This window comes from Pogoniulus pusillus, chromosome 5, assembly GCF_015220805.1.
Source record: "Pogoniulus pusillus isolate bPogPus1 chromosome 5, bPogPus1.pri, whole genome shotgun sequence".
Lineage (NCBI taxonomy): Eukaryota > Metazoa > Chordata > Aves > Piciformes > Lybiidae > Pogoniulus > Pogoniulus pusillus.
Genome location: NC_087268.1, coordinates 27,819,258 through 27,841,331, shown reverse-complemented (window position 1 = coordinate 27,841,331; position 22,074 = coordinate 27,819,258). Strand labels below are relative to the sequence as shown.

At 38.9% G+C, this 22,074-nt stretch overlaps 1 long non-coding RNA gene across 1 annotated transcript; it reads right to left on the bottom strand.

Moving 5' to 3' along the window:
• Positions 1-1,155: 1,155 nt before the first annotated feature.
• On the bottom strand, positions 1,156-12,744 carry LOC135175694 (uncharacterized). The gene is made up of 2 exons (XR_010302438.1): positions 12,647-12,744; positions 1,156-1,293 (listed from the first exon to the last, which is right to left on the bottom strand). It is a non-coding gene; the product is annotated as an uncharacterized LOC135175694 (long non-coding RNA).
• Positions 12,745-22,074: the final 9,330 nt, after the last annotated feature.

The window sequence follows — 22,074 nt, the reverse complement described above, 5'->3', positions numbered from 1 at the left end:
CTGAAAATTAAACTCTTCTAGTGAAATGCTCTGTAAAACAGACTGGGATTAGGATTGAACTATGACAGGGATGTACTCCAATTTGGATAATCATTGAAATTTCTCTAAACTGGAGTGGGAGAAGATATCCTCCAGATAAGGAAGTACAGACAAAAACACACACTCTCAAAAAATACCTGAGGATTCCAGAAAGCAGATTTTCCCATATATACATCATTTTTACCAACTTCTCTGGCTGTGAGATAGCAGCAAGGGAAAAGGGAGATTATGTGATTAGGTACTGGCACTCATCTATTTGGAAATCTGATTAATTTCTATGCTAAACCTTTCCAAGCATCTTTTCCTAACATTTCTGGGAGATATTAGCAGCATTTTACTCCTTGTCTTGCAAAGGGTTTTTAAGTACTGGATGTAAAAAATGTCCTTGCTGTAAGCTAAATTCTGTGTGAAGATTTGTTTTTACCAAAATCACGGAATAAACTTTTTATTGTTTTCATACTCTTTTATGCTGGCTGACCAGACTTTTATGATGTTTAACAAAATGGATAACTGCAGAAATAAAACATTTTAAGTGGATGAAAAAAAAAACATTTAACAAGTGGATTTTAGTTCTGTGGGGGTGACTAGTGCAATGGAATTGGATTAAACTTGCAACAAAACAGCAAAAAGTCAGAAATAAAGGAACAATAGAAAGGAAGCAAATATATATCCACATATGTAAGACCACATATCATGGTTTGAAAAATTTCAGCTATCCTGTGTTGCTAAACATTTCATAAACAGTGAGACATCTAGAACACCTTTAATAATTATGGCTGCATGAAGAAGATGTAATTTCTCAAAACTATGTGCTCTTTCTCTGAGAAATCTTATCTATAAAACCTTTAGGAACTAGAAAGAAACAGAAGAGCAAGGAGAAAACAAGGGAGAGGGGACCTAAAAGCATGACAACAGGATGGAGCGAATGCTAAAATTGTTAAGAAACTTCAGGATGCGAATAAGACTCAGTAGAACCTCAAAGGGTTTCAGCATTGCTATTGCACCACACAGTACATAAAGGATAAACCCAAGGACGCCCAGATTTACTGAAGGGACAGAGACAACCTGACTCCACAGAGAAATCCATTACAGTAGTAATGTCCAACTTCAGACAGATTTTGTGATACACTTTATTTTCACGAATCTTAATGATATCTTGTTATTTTCATTATTGGAAAGGGTTGTTTCAGGAGTCTTATTTAAAGTTTCTTCCTCTTCTCTCTACTCAGAAACACTGTGTGGATGGGAAGGTATCTAGAAATACAAAGGGACAAAGATAGAAACAAAAATAAAATGCTGGATGATATTTTTTTTTTTTCTCTCTTAGGTGGGGAACTTGTTCTTACTTTACTGGAACTCACAGAATCAACCAGGTTGGAAGAGACCTCCAAGACCATCCAGTCCAACCTAGCACCCAGCCCTATCCAGTCAATCAGACCATGGCACTAAGTGTCTCATCCAGTCTTTTCTTGAACACCTCCAGGGATGGTGAATCCACCACCTCCCTGGGCAGCCCATTCCAATGCCAATCACTCTCTCTGTGAAGAACTTCCTCCTAACATCCAGCCTATACTTCCCCCAGCACAACTTGGGGCTGTGTCCCCTTGTTCCACTGCTGGTTGTCTGGGAGAAGACAACTTATATGGAATATATCTATACATAGAAATCTTTCTGGAGAAAATAGGAATAAAATCAAGTAACAGGGACAGCATATCTATTAATTGACAAACCACATCTTTATATACCCAAAAAGAAAGAAAAACTAGCATTTTAAATTAAATGGCTTAAATACAAAACACAATCTCATTTGAACTGTGATTTTCTTGTGTTTTACAAGCACAGATGTGTCAAATAGAACTTACATTCAACATGTTTAATTAAAATACCTGCACATACATATGTGCACACACTTTTATACATATGCATGTGCACACACACACACACATGAACACACTCATGCACAAAGAGGAAAAACAAGCAAGGAAATTCTTTCCGATAGCCAGTTTCAAGAATACAACTGTTCTCCTGTGCTAGAAGTTATTGCCAGCCAAATAAAATATCAGTGTTCCACTAGGAAATGGTTAGCCAAACAGAAAGTGCAATGAATCTGCAGCTGATGAATATAAGGATTTCTCCATGAAATCCCCTGTGTCAAAAATTATTATAGAGGCTTTCTGTAGTTTAGGACATTCCCAAGACTGGTTACTCAGTGTTATGTAAATGACAAATGGTTAGAAAAAAATAACTTGGAACAGATGAACAAGGCATTTGGTGTATAGAAAAAGGGATCAATATACTTTTGACTAGAAGCCTGAAGTAGCTTTTTGTGTTAAAAATAACAATGTGACAGTAACTTTCCTATGACTATCATTATATCAATTGACATTAAAGTGTGTTGTAGCAAATGTAAAGAGTTAAAAGGTGTTCCCTTGCAAAATGGAGGGACTAAATTTCCCTGATTTTTCACTTTTAGCAATGCATTAGTTAGTACACTCATAACACAATGATTACCTTGTATTACCATCATTCTCATTCTTCTAGTGTGAATGATTGGGAAAATAAGAATGATGCATAGTAATACTGATTCAGCAACTTGACAGTACTTAGTGGAAGATATCTTTAGGATTTTTTGTGTTATACTTAAAAGAGGATACAAAAGGCTGAATTTACAGGCCTTACACAGATGTGTGTAGGGAAGATTGAAAGAAGGTTTTTCTGTTCACCACCCACACCCCATGCAAGAATCAAATGAAAGAAGCTCTGAAAGAGCTGATGAGAAATAAAAGGAGCATAGATCACCAGGGAGTGGTGTGTGATATGCAGCCTCATTGCGTGCTGAGAATTAAAGGATAGAAGAGATATTTTTGGTGTAATCAACTGCAGTGTCTCATAACTGAGGGGGAGGTGGAATGGTGAATGTAGTTAAATACTCATATAGGAAGGGAAAAGTTCTGTGTAGAATGACTCCTGTCTCCGCACACAGATCTCAAATGCACCATCTGACATGTGCTTCTCGGTTTGTATTGAAAGGTATGCTACTGAAGTCACCAGAAAGTCAAACAGACTAAAAATGTACCAGGATTTCAAAATTTGATCTTAGAATAGGCAATTCTCTAAGGTTCTTTCGCATTTCCCTAAGTTGTATTTCTGTTTGCTCATTTATGAATAGCTTGCTCACTACTGAATTATCCATATGTTTTATTTTTTCTTTCAGATGTTCTGAAGGACTTTTCACAGGAACTTGTGTGCTACTTTTAACCACTCGCTGATTTCTGTGTCTCTAACCTCTTTATGGCCACTTTGTTAGCCTTCAGTTAATCCATTTGCATAATATGACTTTAATACAAGAGTGCATGGTTTTCTAAATGTGAGTGTAGTAACTTCTTACGTAGTGCTAGGGTATTTATTCTGACTGAAATTCAATACCCCAATTTATACATGTCTCAGTTTTGTTTGCTTTTCCTTCTTTTTTTCTCTCTCTTTCTCTCTCTCTTTTTTTTCTCCTCCCCAATTCTCAACTGTTGTTAACCACCAAGCCAACTAGTTGTCATTTTTAGTCACCATCCCACCCTTCCTTCCCAATTCCCCTATTCCCATCATGCACTACTGTGTGTATGGTCACAGACAGTGTTTTTTGGGTTCAGCATAATTCAAACACTGTTCTATTCTTCTCACTGCAAGCTAGCTGTGGTATGGATCAGATTATCACTAGAGCCAAGTGAACCAATTTGGATTAAATTAAGGGAACCATTCCTTGCCTCACACAGATCTTTGTTTGAAGTTTGAAAATGTCAGCTTAATTTTTATTCACCTGCTGCTCACTTCCTGGTTTTGGTCAGGACTGGAATGCTATATTATTAGGAAAAATTATGCTCCTTTGATATTTTTAGATGAAATGGAAAAAGGAAATTGGAGATGAAGGATGGTCTTGTGGTTAAAGGAACTGAATAAGGGCTCTTGAGATAAAGGTTTAATACCAGGTTATGCCACAGGCTACCTTTGTGATTTCAGTCAACTGACAGAAAGAGAGAAATTGCCCAACTGGATCAGATCAGTGGTCCATCTAATAATTAATCACCTCTCCATATCTCCTTGTTTTAGCTTCACAGAAAGATGGAGAAGCCTCTGAAAAATGCAGGTATAACATGCCTACAAGGGAGGTTCATCCCAGAAGCTTGTGCTCTGTGTTATCCTATCCTGTGCTACAACTCTCTGCTGTTTCTAAATGCCAAGATTTTGCTTATTTTCTTGACTGCTACCGAGCACTGCACAGAGATCTTCATTGAGCTGTCAAGCCTTTTTTTCTGAGTTGTTACAGCTGTTTTCTCTTGTTCTGCCCCTGTGATCAATGGGGGCTTTCTTGACACTGTCATCTTGTCTGGTCACTGCCCAGATCTAGATGCCTTATAGTTTCCCAGAACTCAGCAACTGCATGATTCAGAGCATGTGGTTATAATTGTGGCACAGTCCTTTTTCTTTCTACAGTAGTTACAGTGCTTGGGCACGAATGATGTGTTCAAATGCTGCCTGGGATTTGAAAGGAACGCTCCAACACCTTTCTTTTCTTCAAACAATGGATACTTCTGTGATTGAGGTATGTTACCCCAGCCTATTAGACCATGGCCATTATTATCCAGGTTGTTGTAAGTGAAAGGTTATTATAGTTCCTTAACAAGTCCTGGAAAAGTGTCTGTCTCCTACAAAACACAGATGGAGGAGTTCTTATACACAGATGGGCAGTTTTCCCCTTTCTTTTGTTCCCCAAACCTGTTGATAAACAATGAAGACCTGCATGGGAAATGAGGAGCCTATACCCTGTTGCTTGAGGGTAAAACGTTGCAGATCATAAGAGTAACCTCTGCACATTTTGCAGTGTACTGGAGAGTATTCTACATTACCTAAGCTTTGCTGCCTGTGATGACCTGATCTGTCCTGGAGGACTACTACCATGAATCTAACTAACCAGATATAAAGCTGTTGCTGCTCTCAGGATGCTCTGAGTATTAGGACCACCTTTTGATGCTACTGCCCATGCCAAATAGCTTTCTGTGCAAACACTATCAATGAGCTAAGGAATCGTATGCTCTACTACCTCAGAAAATATCAGATATTATACTTTATGGTTTACATCATGCCCTCTTACACCACTTTTAACCTACCTTTAAATAGGAAGTTATGGCCTGGGACCTTGATCATGACTTGTCACTGGTATTGCCTGGATTCGCAAAGGGTACAGGGATGGAACAAACAACTGTAGGAATAACTATTCTTCTCTCCAAGTCTAAGAGCAGGAAACAAGCTTGATTCTAGGAAGAGATGAGGCAGTGCTGTATCAAGTATATTGGCTGGTTGCTGCTGCGTACCTGCTATCTAAAACTGCACTGAAACTGGTTAAAATTGATAAAAGAATGCTCATATCTACCTCACAGAACCAGACTCCATTTCCATGTAATATCTGGAGAGGCATTTGGCTTAAAACCAACATCAAGGTGAATTTGCTTAAGAAATGCAAACTAATCTAAAAAAATCAGAACTGCTTTCAATCCAGTAACAGAAAGGTATCTAAAAGCATCTTATACTGAGATGGAGAAGACAAAATGTTCATTTGCATTGGGTGCCAGTGGCAGAGTATTAGGAGTCATAAACTAGCTTCTTCCTGGCTATACATGGCTGGAAGAGGAGAACTGTAACTCTGTGTTATGCACTGCTCTGGGCAGTGCCCACAAGTAGATGCTTTCCAGCTTTGCAGAATTCAGCAATTCTATGACTCACATCATACTGTTGTGATTGTGGCTGTCAAGCCTCTCAGTCTTTCTTTTCTTTCTGTGCATTACTGGAAGCCAGTCGATCTGCCCAAGTAGTGTATGAAATCTGAATGAAACACTGCCATAGGATATTAAAAAGTAGTGACACTCTCTGTCTTACCAAAGTGCATTTGGCACAGAGAAAATCTAAGCAGAAACAGCGGCTACCAGTAATATTTTCATGCCACAGCCATGCTGTGATTATAAGGAATGAAAACTAATGGTGCTGTACTTGTATTAGTAAAGGTGACCACTCAGATCACATGCAAGAGCTTCACCTGCCACAGAACTAGTGATGAAACTAGCTTTCATTGCACACTGAATGGCAGATCAGCCTCACACAGCCATGCTGTGATTACAAAGAATGAAAACTAATGGTGCTGTACTTGTATTAGTAGTAAAGGTGACCGCTCAGATCACATGCAAGAGCTTCACCTGCCACAGAACTAGTGATGAAACTAGCCTTCATTGCACACTGAATGGCAGTGCAGCCCCATAGGATGACTTGCAGTGCTGTCAAGGGTTTCTGTCAAGTCTCCTAGTAAATACTAAAGATTGGAAGGTTGTGAGATCCAAATCCACTTTCTTCAATGCATAAAAAAAAAACACCAAAAAACCCAACCAAACCCCTAACCAGAAGCATGGTGGGTGGACTAACTAGGGAACTTGGGACAGTTCTAGAACATAAAGAACATATAATCTGTGAGCAAAGTCTCATACACATTCTGTCTATTCCTTTTAAAATAGCAAAACCAATCCAGTATGAACACAGCTAACTAATCAGTACTGCTCCAATACCAGCAAACACCAGCTGTAGCTCAGCTGAAACTGACAGGTCATAAAAAAGAAACTTTAACTCAGAGCTGCTTCTCTTGTCTGGGCCCTTTAAATGATTTTGAAGTTTAGTTTTGTTTTGTTTTGTTTTAATTTCAAAAATCAAAATTCTAACTAAACACAGAGAACACTGGGAAAGAAACAAGTACAATGCAAGGAAGGATTCTTTATGATTGAGCTCCATAGTTCCAAGATATGTAATCCTTTCATATAGGTTATCCTTTCACGGCTCCAAACCCACTCTGTATACATAAAAGTCCTTTAAAAAGGGGTGCAAAGCAACAACTTGGATGCAGTTTAGTTTTCAAAGGAAGAACTCCTGAGACTAGGGAAGCCCTCTGGAGCCATGATCATCTTTTTGTTTTACTGTCATCTTCTATGAATAAATGGAAAAATGAACATATAATTCTCTTCTCTCACAGAAGCTCAGATATTATACCCTAACCTTTCCAACTGACATCTTGCCTGTACCCTAAAACTGCTGTCTTTTTTCTCTGGCTGCCTGTCTGAAACCATAAATGGTGATCTTGTTTTTCTAGTGCCTAGGAACATGTCTTATGGTCTCGTTGTGCTCTACCTACTTCTGTCTTTTTTCTCATGTTTTTTCTGACACTAGAAAACCCTTCTATCAAAAAGTCAACCAGATGGGTAGCTAACTATATGCTGAGGGAGAATGTGAAGGTTCTGAAATTTCACATGTCTGAACGAGTTAAAAGAACTATCAGATCCTTCTGCCTTGCATCAGAATACAGAAGCAGATGCTGAAATGTTAGTAATTGAACAGCTTTTTAAAGACAGAAAAAAAATCAGTGGTATGAGTTAATTAGATAATGAAGGGGATAGATTTAGTAATTAATTCAGGTTACATAAAGCTTTTGAGAATACTGTGCTGTAAACTCATTGAGAAAGGTCCATCAGGGGCTTGAATGCTCTCCCCCTCCTTCTCCTGACATTTCTGTCTTCTTAACGTGAAATTGTTTCTAAAAAATGCTCCCAAAATTTTTGATAGAACTCAATATGTAGGCATCAGTGAGCACAGAAATTTTCTTCATGCTTCTGAACAAATGTTTAAGCCATTTGCTTTGGCAAGAAGGGTGAAAGATCTTGTATTAGATATGTGTAGATTAAACTTTTTGATAAGAATTCTAGGAGAATTCACCTGGGGATCAGGGACAGAAAAGAGGCTATACTTGTGCTTCAGATGAAAGGGTGTGCAGAGTCTGAATGTACACATGCTGGGGAAAATGGGGTGGACTTTAATCTCACATAATACATCTGATTTTCAGTTAATCTGCTGTCATATAGCATCTGTTTTGGCTTCCACAGGATGGTCTGAACTGTTTGCAATCAGGAGTCACACCTTTCATTGTGTAGTCTTGGACATACACCAAGAGTGAATATTTGTCAATAGCCACTGTCATGCAAGCAAATTTCCCAGGAGGTAATGCCACATCATCTCTGAAGATACGGTTCACTTCAGCAGGTCTGTATCCACATGTGACATCTACCAGTGCTTCAGAGAGGCAGGGCTGGATAGGCTGAAATTTCAATTATCCAGAGTTTATTAGGAATCAGGAAAGGACTTTAAGGGACAAGGTTTTAGGCAGAATTTATATACTTTAAAGCAATTTTAGGCTTTAATATAGGTATATTTCTCTGGCTTTTATGATACCTGAAATCTCCAGTGTCAATGCTTTCACTAGGTCACTTCTGGAGCATGCTAAATACTGAATTACTTCTAGTTTCATAGTACTGGAGACCCAAGCAGCTGCTTCAATCTAGACATTTTTCCTCATGTGACTGAATTAACCATCAGGCAAGAGAGTCTGAATTCTTCTTTTTCTGGAATTTTGTTATCCTATGAAACCTGGAGCTCCAACAGAGAAGGGAGAGCAAATCCATGAATACTGATTTGACATAATCAGTCTCTTGAATGGGATTAAACTACCTGAGCAAAAAAAGAATTAGAGACATCATCATCAAATCATTTGGTGAAAAAAACATTAGCTGTGGACATGGTTCCAATTATGCTGCTTGCCTAGCAGTGTGCATTGGCCTGTAACAGAGACATTGATCTTATATTCCCCCCCAAAAATTATAGGCAGAGATTTCAAATGTAAACTTCTGCTGACCAGCCCAGGAAATTCCTGGCTCAGCATGTTTACTTTGTCAAACTCATACATAGAAAGCTACTTCCTTCTACAAAAGTTGTGCAGGACCTTTACTGCTACTCTGGGAGCATATTAAATTAAAGTAGAGAATATACTCCAAAAATGAGAAAGAAAGATTTGAAAATGTGCAGTTGTGCCCAATGCCATTCTAAGGTATATTAAGAGGGGTGTGGTTAGTAGGTCAAGAGAGGTTCTTTTCCCCCTCTACTCTGCCCCGGTGAGGCTGCATCTGTAATGCTGTGCCCAGTTCTGGGCCGAGTTCTATTCGAGAAGCACAGGGAGCTGCTTGAGAGAGTCCAGTACAGAGCCACAAAGATGATTAAGGGAGAGGAATGTCTTCCTTACAAGCAGAAACTGAGGGAGCTGGGGCTCTTTAGCTTGGAGGAGACTGAGGAGTGGCATCAAAAATGTCTATCAATATGTGAAGGATGAGTGTCAAGAGGATGGAACCAGGTTCTTGTCAGTGATGCCTGATGACAAAACAAGGGGCAATGGGTGGAAGCTGAGGCACAGGAAGTTCCATGTAAACATGAAGGATATTTTTTTCCTTGTGAGTGTGACAGAACACTGGAACAGGCTGTCCAGGGAGGTTGTGGAATCTCCATCTCTGGAGATATTCAAAACCCGCCTGGAAGCGTTCCTGTGTGATCTGGCATAGGTGATCCTGCTCTGGCAGGAGGGTTGGACTGGATACTGGATACTCTTTCGAGGTCCTTTCCAACCCCTAACACTCTGTGATTCTGTGATTGTGTGAAAATAGCTGATCATTAAGTACCTAAGGGTGGTGAAGATGGTGAGGGGCCTGGAATGAAGCCCTGTGAGGAGAGGCTGAGGGAGCAGGGAAGAAAAGAAGGCTCAGAGGTGACCTCATTGCTGTCTACAACTACCTGAAGGGAGACTGTAGCCAGGTGAGAATCGGTCTCTTCTGCCAGGCAACCAGCAACAGAACAAGGGGACACAGTCTCAAGTTGCACTGAGGGAGGTATAGGCTGGATGTTAGGAGAAAGTTCTTCATAGAGAGAATGATTGGCATTGGAATGGGCTGCCCAGGGAGGTGGTGGAGTCACCGTCCCTGGATGTGGAATTGAAGTCCCTGGAGATGGAGTCACCATCCCTGGAGGTGTTCAAGAAAAGACTGGATGAGGCACTTAGTGCCATGGTCTAGTTGATGGATAGGGCTGGATGCTAGATTGGACTAGATGATCTTAGAGGTCTCTTCCAAACTGGTTGATTGTATGATTTCATACACAGATCCCTGTACACCAGTATGTATTAAAAAGCGAGCACTTGCTATGGAGTTAAATGTAGAAGTGCATTTGATGAAAATAAATGAAGTCCTCTAAAAACAGGACTAAACATTTTTATGGTACTGAAAGAAGAACCAAGATTATATTAAATAAAATGTGACTGTCAGGCAATTTGGACTAATTTTATACTTTTGTACAACTACCAAAAGGGAGATTGTAGTCCAGGTGGGGGTTGGTCTCTTCTCCCAGGCAGCCAGCAACAGAACAAGGGGACACAGTTCTTCCCAGAGAGAGTGATTTGCCTTTGGAATGGGCTGCCCAGAGAGGTGGTGGAGTCACCGTCTCTGGAGGTGTTCAAGAGAAGCCTGGCTGAGGCGCTTAGTGCCATGGTCTAGTTGACTGGCTAGGGCTGGGTGCTAGGTTGGGCTGGGGGTCTCTTCCAATCTGGTTGATTCTATGATTCTAAGTAGCAGTCATTTGCAGTTGTCAGCCACCACAAAGTACTGGTGAAGGTTACCTGCACTGAAAGTATTCACCATGAAGTTGAATATTGTATTTGTGTGGAAACATCCGATTAAGAAACAAATTACATCTACTGTGATAAATCAGTTCTTCAGGATCACATTTGTATGAATCTCAAAGCAGAAGCTTTAAAATTCAGGTCCCACATGCATGCCAAGAAACCAAAGAAAGCCATTCTTCATAGGATTTCACTGTGATAATGACCACAGCAGTGGCAGCAAAAGTATTACAGATGAGCTACACCAAGTGTGATCTGAGTTAAATATCTAAAGTACAATTCATCAGCAATGCATAAATAAGTAGGAATAGACAAAGAAGGGGGTAAAAAAAAATACATACTTCATTCTAGAAATATATTTAGTAACTTTCCATAACCCATTTTATTTTTCAACCGATTTTTTGAGCCAAACATTAAAGACTTAGTTGAAACTGAAGATAATGTTAACACTTTGTCAAGCATTTGAATCGCTTCCAGCATATTGTAGTATAATCCGCTGTCCACAAACATCCCCTTCATTATTGCCTAATTACATGCAAATTTCATAAAATGAATGAGTTTTAAGTACTTGTCAATCTGTCATCCTAGGAACCACTGAAACATTTTGACTGCTAGATAAATAATCAGCAATAATCACACTATGCAAATTTGATATTTTCTGTACAATTATCTGAAACCATAAATAACTGGACACAAAGACATTTGGCATTCTCTCAGAAAGACTTGACCTACAGGCTTTTTTATTCTCAACAAACATGCCAACAGAATTTTTAAATTTCTGCCTAGCTAAATGTGACCAGTAGGAAAAAAAAAGCATTTAGTGTATTAATATTTTATTTCAACCAGGGCAAAGATTTTTAATTCTTCTTTATTAAAAAAAAAAAAGGAAATAAAAGAAAGAAAATTACATAAAAATTTAACAGCACTTTCCCCTCCCCCCCCCCCCCCCTCCATTCTACTTCCTACCACAATTTAATTTCTTTTGTTCTTCACTTTTCAACTGGAATTATCAAGTTGTGTTTTGTTTTTTGCTTAATTTCTTTTCCCAAGTAATCAGGGAATGAGGAAGGAAGGGTTGTTGCTTTTTAATGTTCCTCCCCTTCCCAGTACCTATTATAGGTCTTGTATAGCATTTCCTACCATGAGTCATTTTGACATTTCTAATGCACTGGAGACACTTCAGCAGAACCAATACCAGGAGGCTAATGATCAGAATTACACCCAAGCTCAAAAATACATAAACAGTGAATGCAGCTGAACTCACAGACTTCACAACTACCTTGATATCCTGTTTACTCTGTAGGGTTGCATGTATGTGTTGGTGGGCATATAAGTACTTACGCATCTTTCTGAGTGATTTTATTTGAGTGTGTTTTGAATATGTTGGCTCAGAATCTGGTGTTTTTTCTATGAGTAGTAATAAAGCTTTTGAAAACAGATAGAAATAAGAAAATGTTGGGTTATTTTCTTCATTTTTCCAACTTCAATTTTGTTCTGAAATAGTTATTTCTATTAATGCTAACTGCTGAAACAATACAAAGACTAAACAACAAGCAGCACAACATGTATTTTAAGTCTATTTCTTCCTTGTAAGTTTCTAAATAAATGCTTATTAATTACAGTGACACTATTTTATGTAATAACTCTTAGCCCTGATCAAGCTGCCACTGATGTGTCTTGAATTCACATGTTGATATTAAAACAGATATTATATGTAGCTTAATCTCATAGTTGCATTTTCTACAGATAAGACAAATGTTTATACAGAATCCTTTTTTTTTTTTTTGATGAATTTCTCTAATTTTTTGATCCAGACTATCCCTGAATAGAGGTTAGTGCCACTAACATGAAAATATGAAAGAAAAAAAAGTATAAAATTATATACTTAAATAACAAGGAGTTGTCAAAACTGACCTTGAAGTTACAAAATTCAAAGAATAGTAAGAACAGTTCTGGGATTGTTTTTTTCATCAGAATATGCAGTACTAAACATTGCTTTTAATGATTGAATATCCATGCTAAACCACTTACCAGAAGAATGATGGCTGCATATCCAAAAATAAAGAAGTTTGAAATTTCTGTATTTATTGGTATCTTCAACGAATTTTACAGTTTGTTCATGAATCATTTGTGATCTGGAAGAAGTGTAATGCAATTCATGAGACAAATGGTGCTTTTGAACTATTTACTTACTTACAGAGAAGTCTGTCTAAATGTTAAAAGACCAGTGGCTTCTGTTCCAGTATCTGCATATATACTTGAGGAGTGTAATTTTGAGTATTTATTTATTACAGGTAAGAAATTAACAGGGGAATCGAATACAATACTGGAATTGGTATTCAGATTTTTCTGGGCAGATCAGCTGTTAAGATGTGGCAAGGTAATGACAATCTTTATTTATACTCCAAGCCAAGCTTTGGCAAATATATGATGGCTACATAACATAAAGCCTGATGCAGTTTCAGTACACTTACAGGTTCAGAATCCTCTCTCTAAACACCTTTTCTTATCAGAGATCTTAATGGAATTGCTTTCTACCATCTTATCTACTCAATATTCAAATATTTGAATTCAACAGACGTATGCTGAAATTTGAATTTGCAAATTGTTTCAAGACTTGCAGAAGCATCAACAAGCCCAGCCAATAAATGTGTACCTGTTGGATAAGAAAAAATGAAATGTGTGTCAGACTATCCTCTCCCAGAACCTGACAACACAAGTAGGAATCACAATAATATTTGCATTGTGATTACTTAAAGACTGTACAAGCCATTTATTTGTACATCAAATAAATTGTGATTGCTTTGGAATATTCAGTGGAAAATATATTAGGATTCCAGGTAAAGAATATTTTGTAAATAAAGTCTTTTGTGTCTCTTACATATTCCTCTTCTTCATTTCTGTGTATCTGCTTTACATACTCTGTAGGTTTAAAATAAAGATGATGATTATTTAAAAAAATAGGTTATATAGTGCTGAAATTATCATCATTAGCAGAGCAGAAGGATGGTGTCTGTGAAGAGAGAGGAAATGCAACAGGTGACAAGTGAGAAATGAGTGAGCCGCAAAAGGCAAATGAATTATTGTTTTCCATAGCACAAAAATGCCAGGAAAAGAATTTCACCTATAAACATAATATGTTATTTTTTTATGAGGATCGAAGCTTGTTTGGGGATGAAAGAAGCATTCCTTTTTATTGCCAAGTATGTACTAAGTCTAATCTGGAGTGATGATTCTCCTTGATGACATAACAAATCTAACCAATGAAAAACGTGTCCGATTTAATTTGCTGTCACATAATCAAAAACTGAGTGCAAAACTGATAGGGAGTTAATTATATATGAATATAGAATTCACACTGACCTAATCACACATTTAAATGTATTTTTTGATATACAATAACTGTCACTGATGTTAGTCCCAACATCCATCCATCCATCCATCCATCCATCCATCCATCCATCCATCCATCCATCCCACCACTATTGTTGCTTAGCACCAATTGCGCTTCCAACGGCAGGGCAAGAAAAATCATTTACAAAGTGACATTATCAGTACCAGTTTGACTTTTCTGTCTAGCAAAGCACTAAACTAACACAGCTCATAGTGCTGAACTTGATCCCTTTTCTTGAAAGCATGTAAAGGATTTAGGAATGCCGATTTCCAAACTTGGTGGCTGGAAAGAAGGGAGAGAAGAGGAAAAAAAGACCAATGAAACTGAAAAAAAGTTCCTGAAATCTTATTGAAAATTCGTGAGTAGACAAAATCTGAACACTTTTTGCACTATAATCTGAATATATTTGTCTGTTAATGGTAAAAACATCTTCTACTCTTACAACTGCTTTATCTTGTACATTCTGTCTGGGGCCACTGAATGCAGATAGGTTGGTCTTGTCTTACTGCACTCCCAACAGATGATATTGACTGCTATACTGGTAGCTGTGGACAGGATCTGACTCTAAAAGGTAACAAGAGATGCTAGTGATAGAATTTTAAGGTGACTCCTAGGTAATATCTGCAAAAATTCTAGGAATTAGTGCAGGTCTCTATTTTTTTTTTCCTGTTTGTTCATTTGTTTCTTTTAATATTTGGGGGTTTTGTAGGGATTATTTTTTTAATACAGTTCTTACTGCAACAGTTAACTTTAATACACATGTTCTCCTCAGATCATAAATTCCCACATCACTTTTGGGTGAAATACTTGCTTTCACACAGGAAAGCAGATATTCAAGCAAATCTTCTGAAACATTTTACTGCTAAGATGTTTCAAGGAAACCTTTATATTGAAGAAGTAGCACATACGACTCTAAGAAATATCACATGCTTTAAGATTGTATGATTCTATGATATAACGAGTAGAAAAGAAGGGAAATAAAATCAATTCCCAGTAGAATTAAAACAGATTGTTAAAACTAAAGCATTACAATTTCTTCTTTTCTTCCTTAACTATGCACTGTTTTCTCCAGCTAGATAAAAAGACTGAACAGAAATATAGGTGAGAAAACATCTGAAAATGCCACCCATTGAGCTGTGACAGATTTGGCAAATAGGGAAAGGAGAAGAAATCTCATGTGGTCTACCTGATCCAAGCATATAAGGTCAAGTTCACCTCCAGTTTGAAACAGATAGCAAAAGCATAAAAAGCCTTATAAATGAGAAATCAAATAAAGAAAGAATCTTCAATGGAAATTCCACAATCAGAAACAAAAAATCAACTCCATTTCTTACGATTCATGAGTGAAGATAAAACCAAGTAAAGGGCTAATACCAAAGTATATGTTAAGATCCCACTCCAGTGGGATCCAAACTGTAGTTATGATTTTGCTGAAGTTAATATTTTGGATATCAAAAATAATATAATTAACAAATGATATTATTTTTGATATCCAAAATGTCCAGTTCTGGGCCCCTCAATTCAAGAAAGATGTTGAGGTGCTGGAGCATGTCCAGAGAAGGGCAACAAAGCTGGTGAGGGACCTGGAGCACAAATCCTATGAGGAAAGGTTGAGGGAGCTGGGCCTGTTTAGCCTGGAGAAGAGGAGGCTCAGGGGTGATCTTATTACTGTCTACAACTACCTGAAGGGGCATTGTAGCCAGGTGGGGGGTGGCCTCTTCTCCCAGGTAACCAGCAATAGAACAAGGGGACACAGTCTCAAGTTGTGCCAGGGTAGGTATAGGCTGGATATTAGGAAGAAGTTCTTCCCAGAGAGAGTGATTTGCCATTGGAATGGGCTGCCCAGGGAGGTGGTGGAGGCACCGTCCCTGGAGGTCTTCAAGAAAAGACTGGCTGAGGCACTTAGTGCCATGGTCTAGTTGATTGGTTAGGGCTGGGTGCTAGGTTGGACTGGATGATCTTGGAGGTCTCTTCCAACCTGGTTGATTCTATGATTCTATGATTCTATGATTCTATGAAAAAGTAGTATTACTTAAATGTTGCTTGATGCAATACATAAGCATGGAAAATCAAGAATGTTACAGACTTACTGCTTATAACGCTGCATGGTGTGTATCCTCAATGAAATCTCTAACTGGATTCTTGTGACCAACTTCAGCATCACAAAATGAGATAGTAAGGTAATCTGGAAGGCACAAAACCTAGAACAATTCAGAATAATACATTTACTTTCTTTTGAGAGGTCACAGGATCATTGCCTAAGTTCAGTGAGGAACTGAGGTGTCGTGAAGGGATTCATCTGGGTTTAGGGGGGCTGAAATATGAGGCCGAATTTTAAAAGGGTTTAAATAATTTAATATTATATACACAAGGAACCCCCCTTTTCCCCAAACTTATTTACACCTACCCTACACAACTCCTTGGTATGCGGCCGTGAAATAACTTTACAGAATGTCTTATTTACAGCAAATAAAATCAGGAACTTAGCAGAGAGTTTAGAAAGGATTTAGGAAGAGAGTCTGTGGCATGGAAGTGCCAATGATAAGTTATTGAGAGTTTATGCTGGTATTGATCGAGTTTGCTCAGTTACTCACTGGCTGGAGTCAGTTTCGATGGTCCCAAATATCGTGGGTTTGAATAGTTCAGCTCAGGGGTTATTGGGGTGTGCTGTCTGGAGCTTCCATGGGCACGGTCAAGCTGGGAGCGGCAGCTGGAGCGGCGGCTGGCCAGAAATGCCTTGGTCAGTTCCCTGGGCTGGTGCCGTGGGCTGGAGTCATGCAGCGGCAATGGTCCCCAAAAGCGGCTGGAAGCGGCTAGGAGCAGCAGGTGGGTGGTTGGGCAGAGCAAGGAGCGAGAGGCAAGATGCGAGGTAAAGAGGTAGGTAGCAGGGGCACTGCATTGTCCCCTTTGATGAGTTTTGACCCCACAATTGATGGTCCTTGGGCCACAATTCTGTCCAATGAGGGCTTGGCAACAGGCCAAAACACACCAAATAAGGTGAAGTCCGAGGGTCCGGTACCCCCAAATAAGGAGAGGGCTCAGGTGGATTCCCCACCCTAGGCACGTGAGCTTATGTAAGGTGTTTACTTCAACCGTCGAGGAGGCAACCCAGACTGGAAGGCACCAAGGCCATTGTGTCCCATTGTCCCCCTTAACTTGTTTACCCCAAGTACAGGTAGGGCCAACACCCTTGGAGGGGGACAACATGTCCGGGCATGAATAGATTCGTAAACACAGTTGTTTTGAGGCCTGTGCAACCCTCCACCACATGAGGTTATAAAAGGAAAAAGAATTGTGATATGCATGGATCTGTTGCTTTCGAAAGAAAAGACAAGGAGGATGTCCAGTATTGTTTTGACCTCATGGTGTTAATGAAATAAATTTTATTGAGTCTTATTGAGGCATAGTAGCCCTTACAATACTGTGCCTTGTATTGGTAGCTCAAAAGGTCTTGATGAGAAACCGATGTTTCAGCTACTGATGAGCAGTGCTCCATCTCCAATATTCTCTCCTCAACAGTAAACCGGGGACAAGATTTTGGAAGGGAACATAGTCAAGACCTCCCACTAGAACAGGTCACTCAAGGCCTCATCCTACCTGGCCTTGAACACCTCCAGGGAGGGAGCATCCACAACCTCCTTGGGCAACATATTCTATTCTTTCACCACTCTCACTGTAAAGAACTTCTTTCTAACATCTAGTCTAAATCTCCCTTCTTCCAGTTTAAACCCATTCCCCCTCAGTCCTGACTTTACAAGACCTTGTACATAGTCCCTTCCCAGCCCTCCTGTAGGCCCCCTTTAGATACTAGAAGGCCACTACAAGGTCTCCTTGAAGCCTTTTCTTCTCCAGACTGAAGAGCCTCAGCTGTCATAGCCTGTCCTCATAGGAGAGGTGTTCCAGCCCTCTGATCATCTTCATGGCCCTCCTCTGGACTCACACCAACATTTCAATGTCCTTGTGTTGCAGGCTCCAGAATTGTACACAGTACTCCAGATGGGGTCTGATGAGAGCAAAGGGGGAAAATCACTTCCCTTGCCCCTGCTGGCCACACTTCTTCTAATGTCCTTCACTGTAGCTTTCCAATGTGGCCATTAGAAATGCATCTACATTAAACAACAAAGAGTCTAAATACTGAGTAGAATCAGTGTTATTTTTTAATTAAAAAAAAAACCACAAATGCATACATTTTCTTATAAGAGCTTGAAATATCAAATGAAAATTTCCTAGGCAATTTTAACTTATCACAAAATAAATAAGTCAGCCAACAACTTTGTGGGGCTGCATAACAGTCATTATTCCTGCTTCAATTCTCCAATTCTTCTAAACTGTGTACTCCCCAAATTTTCTGTAGCAATAAAATAAGAGGTAATGATTTTAAAATGAAGCATGGTAGATTCAGGTTAGATATAAGGAGGAAGTGGTAAAATACTGGAACAGGTTCCTAAGGAAGAAGTTGAGACTCCAACCCTGAAGACATTCAGGATCAGACTTGATGTGGCCCCGGCCAGCCTGATTTAGTTGGAGGTGCTCCTGCTCACTGAATTTGGTTTGGATAAGATGACCTTTGAGGGTTCCTTAAGACATGATGCAAACTGTGAGTCTGTGAATATGTAATTCATGGCATGTGAGACTTCCCTAGACAACAATGGGAAGAAGGTTGGCAAAATGGAGGGGCCAGCAGAACCATAGTCTATAGCAAAACAGAAAAGGAGATCTGTCACTCCACATACACCAGGATCTTGTTCTGATGAGTTAAATCTTCAGATAAATTTGAATTACTAAGGCAAAAATCCTTCCTTCATAGAGAAGAACAAATTTCAACAAAATCCATGCTTTTAGGAAAAAAAAATATTCATTGTCAGCAGTTTCATGTTCTGTTAAGGAAATGTTTTACCAGAAATATTTCAAACTATGTGATACTATGTATAGAATGAAATGTGACTTGTATCAAATGAACCATGACTTAAAAAATCCCACAACTGTACTTGCTTAAAGTCAAGCATGTAAACATTTGATATTTCCAGGACTAAGATAGTCATTTCAGTTAGATAACCTTATTTCGGCCACTTGATCTCTTTCAGTACGGTGCAGTCAACACCTGCAGTCATTGCTTCTGCACTGCCCCATTTCTTGTTCATCTCTCAATTTTGCAAGCACATACAGCTGCCAACAATGAAAGTAAAGTCCTGCTATTCATTCTGATACTCACTGCTGCAGTGAATACTACTTTGCTTGGGAAAAAAAAAATATGAGGAAGTCTCACCCCAGGCTACAGGCTTATTTTGGGGTATTCATACATATATGTGTGGTAGGTGTAACCACAGTCTCTCAGCAGTTAGGAGTTGTGAAGGAGTGAAGGCTGCTCAGTATAACACAGTCTTCAGAGAACAACATCATGGAACTAATAAGTAGGCACAAATCTTACTCTTCATTCCTTTTCCTCTGGGTTGTATTTCAAGCACCTCTGAAAGTTTGGAAAAAACTAAACTCTCTTATTAAAAATATTGTAACAATATAGCCACCAAATAGTTATAGATGAAATTCGAAATCTATTGCAGGGTGAAATCAGACACCTGTGTTTCAAAGGTTTCTTCATCCCAAATGGTTTATTCTAAAACAAGTCAATAGCATAGTCAAGGCAGCCTAAAATGAAGTTCTCTGGGAAACCTGGGACAATTTCACTGGCAGAATTTCCTGTCTGCTTTACCTACAATAGCAGTATAATCTATGTGTTTGGGCTCCTCGTCAGAATGATGAGCTGTACTGGACGTGCACACAATTATAATCTGTTGTCTCAACAGATTGCATTTTACAGACTCACCGATAAAAGGAAAATCATTACATTTTACTACATTAAGTAGTCCACTAAAGTACATGCAAGAATTGCAGAAAAAAATATTTTCCTCTATTGTTTTGGTATTACATTAATTTTTTTTATGATGCTGTCATTGCTTCCCAATCTCTAAGGCCAGTCCCGTTAGCTAGTAGTTAGCATGAGGAGGTAGGTGTTAAAGTGTAATTCCATCCATCAGCTTTTCTGAGTGCCAGTATCTTGACAGGAATTGCTGTGCATTTATCATCTGGTATATGGACAGTCCCATTAAGTTATCACAGCATTAGATTATTCAGGAAGCTTTTTACTATAATTCAAAAGTCCTGAATTAATTTATTTATTAAGATTGTTACATATGATGATAAGATACTCCTTAGCTACATTACATGTATATGATGTGGAGTAAACCATGTCTCAGGTTTTGTTGCCTTCATTAGTCATTATGCCTTTATAACTGTTTCTCCCATGTCGTTACTGCTTGTGAGATGTATCAAGGAGCAAGATGTCAGATACTATGTGCTGCTGCCAAAGGCTGAAGTGAGAGAGATTTACCAACAGAAACTCTGGCCTAGTGACCTCTTACATTGAACTATTGATTTCAGAGCAAATAATTTGGTTTCAAGAACTTTTCAATTGGTTCTGCACAATTTTTCAGAGGGCAGAGGCAGTGGCAGAGAAATGACATCTGGGGACAGTCTAACTGCAGCTCCTTTCCACTAACATGTATTTTTCCCACTGAAGCTGGTGAGTGGTTACCATTGCTGGGGCAATTCATAGTGATTCAGCACTTTATTTAATGCATTAGGTGGCTGCTACAGTCGAAGTTTTGTGATCTTGATGGATAGCCCTTTTTGTTCACATTTAAGTGTTGATTAAATTTTTCATCAAAGATTCAATTTTTGGTTAACCAGTCCACCCTTTTGCCCAGGCGATCTCCCCCAGATGGCTGGAGTCTTGACAAATCAGATATAACTTGTTTCATTGCAACGGTTGAGGAGTATGTTAGGATCTATGGTGGGAATCTTTGCTAAATTGGTGTTGCAGTAATTGGATAGTGATGAATCACAATCTGGTGCTTCTTCAGACTGAGGTAAAATATTGGTAAAATATGAGGTAAAATATAATGTGTTAGGTCTTACTTATCTCTAAATACAGGACATATTTTCTCTGAGATTATAATATTAATAATATAAATAATAGCAAATATAGATATGTATTTTAAAAAACATTGTCACTGCCTTATAATTTATTTTCAACTATGTATATTTTTTTCACTCAAGCATTGAGAGAGTTTTCAGCAGGACAAAAATTTCTGTGTTACTAGAAATACATACACAATGTACCATCCACTATAGAAGAGGATAGATTGCTAAGTTATTGCAGTGTTTTGCATAATTTACAGTTTATTGAGAAATAAAGGGAGTATTGATGACATGAAGTTCACGACCATGCAAGGAAGTAGCAGAGTAGTAAGTAGAATTACAGCCCTGGACTTCAAGAGAGATAACTTTAACCTCTTCAGAGAATGACTTGGAGGATTCCCATGATTTAGGGCTCTGGAAGACAACGGTGGGTTGGAGTGGTGGAGAGGGTGTGTCAAAAAGAACTGATTAATATTCAGTGATCACCTCCTCCAAGCTCAAGATTGGAAAAACTCAAATGGAAGAAGGAAGTCCACAGTACTTTCAAAACAGCCTGGCCACTTGGAAGGAGTGTAGGAACGTTGCCAGAGTGCTACAAGGAAATCTAAGGTTCTCTTGGATGTAAATCTGGCAAAAGAGGTAAAAAGGAACAAAAAAAGGGCTTAAGTAAGCGGGGAAAGGGACACCAGGCAAAATGTGAGCTTGCTGCCGAATGAGGTGGGTGACATCTGTATTCTCATACAGAGAAGGTGAAGTTACTGAACGCCCTCTTTACTTCAGCATTTATTGCTAAAGCTGGCCCTCAATATGAGAGGTAAAGTAAGTCTGGAGAAAGAAAGACTCACTTTTAGTCAAGGATGACTAGGTTAGGAATCACCTGGACAAGCTGGACACCCACAAATCCATGGGCCCCAACGTGATATACCCAGGAGTACTGAAGGACTAGGCTAAGGTTATTGCTAAACTACTCTCCATTTTTTTTGAAAGGTCATGGAGAACAGGTAAGGTGCCTGAGAATTAGAGGAAATCCAACATCACTCCAATATTCAGAAAACACAAGAAGGAAAACCCAGCAAATTACAGTCCA